Consider the following 8,268-nt stretch of genomic DNA (forward strand, 5'->3'; position numbering starts at 1 on the left):
GGATTGCACGCCTGCAACAAGATATGTGAAATGGGATCGGGTTGCACGCCTGCAACGAGATATATGAAATGAGATCGGGTTGCACGCCTGCAACGAGATATATGAAATGGGATCGGGTTGCACTCCTGCAACGAGATATATGATATGGGAGCGGGTTGCACACCTGCAACGAGACATGAGAAATGGGATCAGGTTGCACGCCTGCAACGAGATATGAAATGAAAGTGAAATTTTGTGTTTGTTTTCCTTATCCTTGTTAGTAATTGGATTTTGGTGTCGTGCACCTTCGGTTTGCTATGTTTATTTGTTGTTAACAATTCAAGTGTTCTAACTATTCAGATTCCTTTACCGATGTGATCCTTTGTGAAGGAACCCCACCATGTTTTCAATACTCTGCCATATTTATTTACATATTTTTTAATACTTCAAATTTCAATAATTGTTTCATCTTCAATTCATTTAGTTACTCAATTAAATTTCCTTAAACCGTCTGAGGTTGTATTTTACTTAAAAATGAAATTTCTACTAAGATAATTATTAAATTTCTTGTTAAAGGTAATATTTCATTCGATGTTGTACTTTAATTGAAAACAGTACTTTCTTTATCTAAATGATTTCAAAAAAATATTTTCATCTTTTCTTGCTGAGTTCCTAATTGGTTAGAAGTTGTACTCCACTTATGTTATGTAAATCAGGCTCCTTGAACACCTTAATTGTGTTGGTTATAGACCCTATTAACTGAGTAACATGAGAACGTTGTTGTGTAAAGTGAGATGGAAATATGTTGGCACAAGGTGCCAGGTGTGCTAAAAGTTTGGTAATTGAAGTTATGATATGAGACATCGATCTTTGAGATGGCTGGGAATTTTGCATCAGAAACGATATGAGCAATTGAGCTGACATCGTCTTCCTTGTTTGAGTACATTTTCCTTTACTTGTTAGTGTTCCAGCTATGTTGGTGTTAATTTATTTGGTTATCTTCATTTCCACCCGTGTTTCTCTTTATTGTTTTTACTAATTGTAGTTCGCTATTTCCCTGCTGTTGATATTACTATGTCATTTTTAGATTGATAGTTTATTATCAAATCCTGTTCAATTTATTTGACCAGCAGGTGTCTGAACTATTCCTCGTCACTACCCCACCGAGGATAGTCTTGATACTTACTGAGCACCGCCGTGGTATGCTCATACTACACTTTTGTATATTTTTGTGTACAGATCCAGGTATTTGATCGGTAGTAGCTGTGTGGTTCGTTGCGGTGGAGACTCAAGGTCAACCTACTACAACGTTCGCAGGCCTCAGAGTCACCTTCACTTGTACTTATTTCCATTTGTTCCTTTTTGTTTTGGAGCAGTGATCTGTTTATTTTGTATAACTACTCTTAGAAAGGCTTGTGACTTGTACCACCGGTTTTGGGAATTATAATTTGTTCAGAGTAATTTAATTTAAAGTTAGTAAATATCAACGTTATTTCAATTTATGTTAGGTTTACCTAGTTTTGAGACTAGGTGTCATCACGACTACTTCGGAGGGATTTTTGGGTCGTAACATGTATAGAATCTGGTAAACACATATTGCAACTTGCGTATAACTTACATACACTTATATTATGGTATATATTTTGTATTATCGTATGTATGTTATTGTATATCAAATGATACAATACACATACAATTAACATACAACAAACATACATCCAACATACAACTTATTTATACATTGGAACTATATATTCTCTAGTTTAAAAATTAATAAAAATAAATATTTATATGAAGTTTATATACACTATCACAAACAAGTAGTGGCGTAGCCACGAATTGCGTTAAGGGTGTTCAAATTTTAAACAAGTCAATAATTTTTTTTTAATCGATGAATGGTGTACTAAATTTTTTTATCAAACTACGCAACATTTAGCTAAACAATAAGAAAACTTTTAATACAACTATAATTTTATAAATTAAACTTAAAATAACAAAAACAACATTAAAATATTTACTAATAAAAGTAAGCATAAAACCAAAGGAAAGAGAGAATCGGGAGGATTTGTAGTTTGAAGAGAGCTTTTGTTGAAATTGTTTTTGTAGAGCTTGACTTTTAAATTATAAAATATATTTAAGAAATAACTTTTAGTTAAAAAATTACTTTTAAGATTAGTTATTTATTTTTACACAAATTTTAAGTTCTAAGCGGTATTTTATTAGAAATTATTTTAGATTGAAAAAGAATCAAATAGACAAAGCGCATGTGGTCTCTGTTTAGTTTGGCAAATAAAATGAGCAAAAATTTGAACCCGTGAATAATACACATCCTGAATCACTGGACTGCCTCACTCAACAGTGTTAAAGGTGTTCAAAATATAATATATAACAATATAAATGAATATTATTAACTTATATATATAGTATAATTTTTCGACGAAGGGTGTGCGCTTAACCACCTTGGCATAAAGTGGCTACGCCACTGCAAGCAAGTCATGGTGCAGTGTACTTAGGTTTGCAATATTAAATTGGTATTTGTTTACATGTGGACGTGGATTCAGGTATTTGAAGGAGCACGTTGCTAATAGAGCACGTTGCCGATCAGATATTAGTCAAATACCTGAACGATGTCAGACAACGTGCTCCTTCAAGTGGTTCAAAAATAATGTCCACGCCTCTTGGCTTTCATTGGCACAAATAGCAAATTCTAGGGGAAATATACTTTCATTAACATCTACTACAATGGCGATCAACATCTTAATATCATACTTTCCATAGATATGAGTGTCGTCTATGGATATTACCGGCCGACAATGCACAAAATCATTAATGGCTAGTTTAAATGCCCAGAACACATATCTGAATATATTTTCTGGTATTCCGAAACTCCGCTCAAGCTTCCATTCAACAACAGTCCCTGGATTAAAGTGTTGCAATGCAGCCATGTACCTGGGTAGAGCGGCAAAGGACTTATCCTAGTTACCATAAATAATTTCAAATATACGCCCGAGAAATGCTTTTCTTTTGGTAATGGTACATCCATATACCAGGTGGACAGATGTTATACACTCTTTGATCTTGTACCTTATGGATGCTTCAATGTATGGAATTAACACTAAAGAAATCAAGTCAACATTCATGTTAAAATGATTCCCACTGAATGTGTCCATTTCACAATTGTGGGTGCCATTGTATTTCCCTACAATTCACATATTTGTTTTCAACTTTCTCACATGGAACATCCAATTACAACCTTGAAGCCATCTACGATAAATAACCTTGTATACATCCGGATTTGACTCATGAACCACGATCTCACGACACTCTTTTATGTTGTACATTTGCACCACCCTGCTTAGGTGCACGTTATCAGCAAAAAGTATGCCCTTTCACAATATCGTTGCTCTAGATTCGTCTCATATTGCTATACGAATTTCATCAAGATCCCTTGTAAGGGCATCAACATCCTGCATACTTGGAAACTGATCAAGGTAGGGAATCTTCCTTGAATGAAACGACACATGAGACTCGTACAATCTTGGTTCAACGGGAGGTGGAGCATGCTCCTCGCCAAATCAGGTTCATCATTCCCGTCCTCATCATCATCACCCTCATCAGGGAAAGGTGTCTCATCTCCAGACTCATTAACATTGTTGTTATAATCACTATCATCTTCCTGACTCTGTGCATTTTCCACATCCCAATTAAACATGTCGTCTTGGGGAAATTGAGTAAGGACATGACCTTCAAGTTGCTCATTGTCACACCTCCTTTTTCTCCCGCGCCGCCCGCGAAGGGGCGCGGAAGGGAGTTTTTTCAATTAAAGGACAATCGAAATGGGATTTGTTTATTTATTTTAGAGTCGCCACTTGGGAGATTTAGGGTGTCCCAAGTCACCAATTTTAATCCCGAATCGAGGAAAAGAATGACTCTGTATTACAGCCTGCGAACCAGAAATCCGGATAAGGAATTCTGTTAACCCGGGAAAAGGTGTTAGGCATTCCCGAGTTCCGTGGTTCTAGCACGATCGCTCAACTGTCATATTTGGCTTAAATATCTGATTTTTATACAATTATGAGCTCATCTGCAAATTTTTAACTCTTTACCGCTTTTATTATTATATTTTTAAAAGAATACGAACATCATTTAAAAACATGTCTTTGAATTGCGCACATGAAATGCACCCGCGATCCGGAACGCTTTTTTATTCAATGTTTTGGGATTTGGATTTGGGTCGCATAAATGCGCACCCGAGTTTAGGGATGTATTATTATTAAAATCGTGCCTAAATCGATTAGCGTATTATTATTTTTGGGTAAGACCGTGGAATTTTGCCAAACAGTCCATCCCGAAGTCTAAGCAATTTTAAAACAAATATTTACCGAGGAACCCGCAATTTTTATATTTTTATTCGGCGAGGCTCATCTCAGTCTTATTTTTAAGGAATTTGCAACGTCATGGACATGCATCTCGGACTACGTCACAATCAATGTACCCGTGATTGGAGACACATTTCGATTCCGTTGAGATTTGGATTTGGGTCACATAAATGTGCACCCGAGTTTTAAGAAGGTAAGATTAATTAAATCGCGCCTAAAGAGTCTAACGTGTTATTATCTTTCGGGAAGGCAGTGAAATTCACTAAACAGTCCATCCCGAATTCTAAATATTCAATTAAACATTTATTGAGGGCCCCGCAATTGGTGCGTTTTATTGGGCGAGACTCATCTCATTTATTTTTAAAGGACAGTCCTAAAATGCCTACATTTTTCTCTATTAAATTTGTCTCTACAAAATAAAAGAGAAAATGTCTTAATTTATTTACATGCTTGAGTTGTTATAGATGGGTTTCGAATATGATTCATAAAATCTGAAAATGATGCAAACAGGACAGTCCGTTGCCACTGCGGGCCCAGGCCCAACGTGTATGGCATAAAACTAGACCTGGGTCGTCTTATTCACATGTTACTACCTAGTTACATTATACTAGGCATGTTCTCAGTTTGTCAAATTAAAAAAAAAACTTAGCAATCTAATTTTAATCCTAGACCATTTACATGCTGAAATTAACCAATACTATTTAACTAAACAATATTCCTACAAGTTCTGAAATGGTCTATTCGTTTGATTTTTAACTAGACGGAGTTACTACACCATTTATTTATTTTTAGGCAATATATAGATAGTTCATCTGTTAAGCTATCGTCAGATGTTCCACTATATATATTAAATAGTTACATGATTCTGATTTTTGTAAGCTAAATAATTTATATATACAAATAAAATTCAGAATATAATTAAAATAAATTTAGAACTTCAACTCTTCATTTTCGTATTCATGCTTCATATTTCAGTTACAGTAACCAGCGTGTCAGTTGTGTACCTGATATTGGAAGCAAAAGAAAAGGGAGATCAGCAGAAATTCAGTAGCATACAACAACAGCAACCCCAACAACCAGTAACGACCAGCAACGAGAAACCAGTGACAAATTTTAAAATCGAGATAAAAATCCCGAAACACCAACAACAATCAACGGTCAGAAGCCAAGGGAATCTTTTCAGAGTTGAAAAACTAATTAATGTTTAACCCTTAATTTCTGAATCCGTATATCAGAATATTTAAATTGTATATCAGATGTATACTATTCTTCTCTTGAATTTCCAGAATGTTTTTCTTTTTATTTTTGGAGTCTTAGTATTTTCGGAATTTTTCTCTCTCTTAAAATTCAGCTCCCTTTTTTATTTCTCCCCTCCTTCTTTTTTCTGTCCTCCTCTTTATTACCATCTTTCATCATTTTTAAACATAAAACTCACTATCTTCTCACTCATCCCCCTTTTAATCCCACTACCTAATATTTTGTCATCCACTACATTAAACAAATACCCCATTATATCTTGTCCATCATGCTTATATTAAATAATTGCATTATTCCCCACCATTATATCTTGTCCCCCCATTATTGATTATTTTAATATTATTTTAATCCTAATTGACAGAGCACTCAAAATAAATAATTGTTCAGAATTTTAATTCCAAAAATACCCCTCTGACCTTACTGAAATTACCATTTTGACCCTGAAAATATTGTAATTTACCAATCTACCCCGTCAGCTATAATAAGTTCAACTAATCAATTCTAACCAAAATATAGCAGCTATCACCAATTCCTAATCAGATTTTATGAACAAACTCAAACTATATGATGAACAACAAAGAAACAACTTGAATTATTTTGACTGAACAATGTTTTTATACAACAAACTTATTTTCAGATTCACCAACAATGACAAACAAATATATTCAAAGCATGAGCTCAAATTCAAATTAAACTTTAAACAAAATAAATAAACAGATTCAAATCACTAAACTCAAATAATCAATTGATCTTCAAATTAAATTCAACAAAATTACAACAAAGATACATGATTCAAACTAAATCAAAAATTAAAAACCAAAACATAAACTCACATTAAATCATTGAATTAAAAACGAACTTCAAACAAAATGAACACGAATTAAATCTATATTAAACAACAAACATGACGGATTCAAATGATTTAAACTGACACTTTTCTATATTAAAACTAAATCCTTTTAAATTAATAAAATAAACTGAAGAAATAATTAATTGGACTTCAATTTAAATCTAACAATATTATAGTTAAACTAACAATTTCTTTCTAAAAATAAACAAGAAAAATGAATGAAACAAACTGAAAGATAAAAAAAATGATGAACATGAAATTAATATCAAACATATTTGATTTCAAATTCGAAAAATATCAAACAAATTACGGACAGAAACTAAATTTAAACCTACTAACCGGATCGGAACGACGAAGAACTTTGAATGAAAACAAATCTGTCCGGAAGCGATTATCGCACCAAAACAATTCGACGACGAAGACGATCCGAATAAGAGAGAAAACACACAAACACAAGCAGCTCTTTTTACTCATCATGGGAAATTATAGGTTTGGATTATCAGATATGATGCCAAATGCTTGGTTTTACAAGCTCAAGGACATGAGCAAAATCAGCAGCATGAAAACGAAGCAGAAGGCAGCATGTTTGGATGGTGAAACAGCATCGAGGGCAGCCATGGAATGGCGATGTCATTCATGGTGGTTCGACGTGAAGGAGGAGAAGCAGCAACGGGCAGCAATGGTGGCGGAGCAGCACGACGGGCAGCAGCACCATGGACACGGCAGCAACTTAACGGAGAAGAAACAACAACGCAGCAATGAAGCTAGAAGAAGAAGGAGACGCGACCATGGCAGAAGGAAGAGAAGCATCAGCGTCGGGGTGGAGCTGCAACGTCGAGCAGCAGCACCATGGACACGGCCATGGCAGCAACAACTTGAAGGAGAAGAAGCAGCAACGCGACGGGGGGGCTGGACTCGGAGCAGCTGCTCGACGAACTTGAAGACACAGCCATGGAAGCGAGGGGACGTCGTGGGGGGTGAGGGTGGTTGTGTTGTGTGTGGTGTGTGTTGAAGGTGAAGGATGGGGGGGAGGGCAGCAACCATGGTTGCTTGGGGTGTTTGGGAGCCATGGTTGCTTGGGGTGTTTGGGATTTTGGAGAAGAAGAAGAGGGAGGGGGCGGGTAGTTTTAGGTGTTAGGGTTTTTTGGAGTGGAAAATGAAAAATGGGAAGATGGGGGTGGGTCTTTGGGGTTATGGACTGGGTTGACCCGGTTTGAAATGGACCGGGTCGTAGGGAAGGTTGGGTATTTTTTGGGCCTGTGGCTTGAATTTGAAGAAGAGCCCAATTCCGATTTTCTTTATATTTTTGCTCTATTTTCTTCTACTTTCTAATTAATAAAACTAAAATTCTAAATTAAGTTATAAACTAAATTAACTTATCAAAAATACTAAATAATTCCCAATAACTATTATCGCACATTTAAATAACAATTAACGATAAAATCACACAATTTAGACGTTAATGCTAAAATGCAACATACATTATTTTTTTATTATTTTCTCATTTTTTGTAAAACAAACTTAAATAAATACTAAATGAAAATGCGACATATTTTATTTTTTTATATTTTTTAAACAAATAAACATGCACAGACAAAAATACAAATAATTATACAAAAATACCACAAAAATTCAAAAATTTCACACTAAGGAAAAATCGTTTTATTTTGAATTTTTTTGGGAGTAATTCTTTCATAGGGCAAAAATCACGTGCTTACACTCGTTTCACTGCACAATCAATAAAATAATGAGTTTCTCAAATTCATCCAAACATTACATATAAACTTTATTACTTCACTTACA

Source organism: Nicotiana sylvestris, chromosome 8 (genome assembly GCF_000393655.2).
Source record: "Nicotiana sylvestris chromosome 8, ASM39365v2, whole genome shotgun sequence".
NCBI classification, from domain to species: Eukaryota; Viridiplantae; Streptophyta; class Magnoliopsida; order Solanales; family Solanaceae; genus Nicotiana; species Nicotiana sylvestris.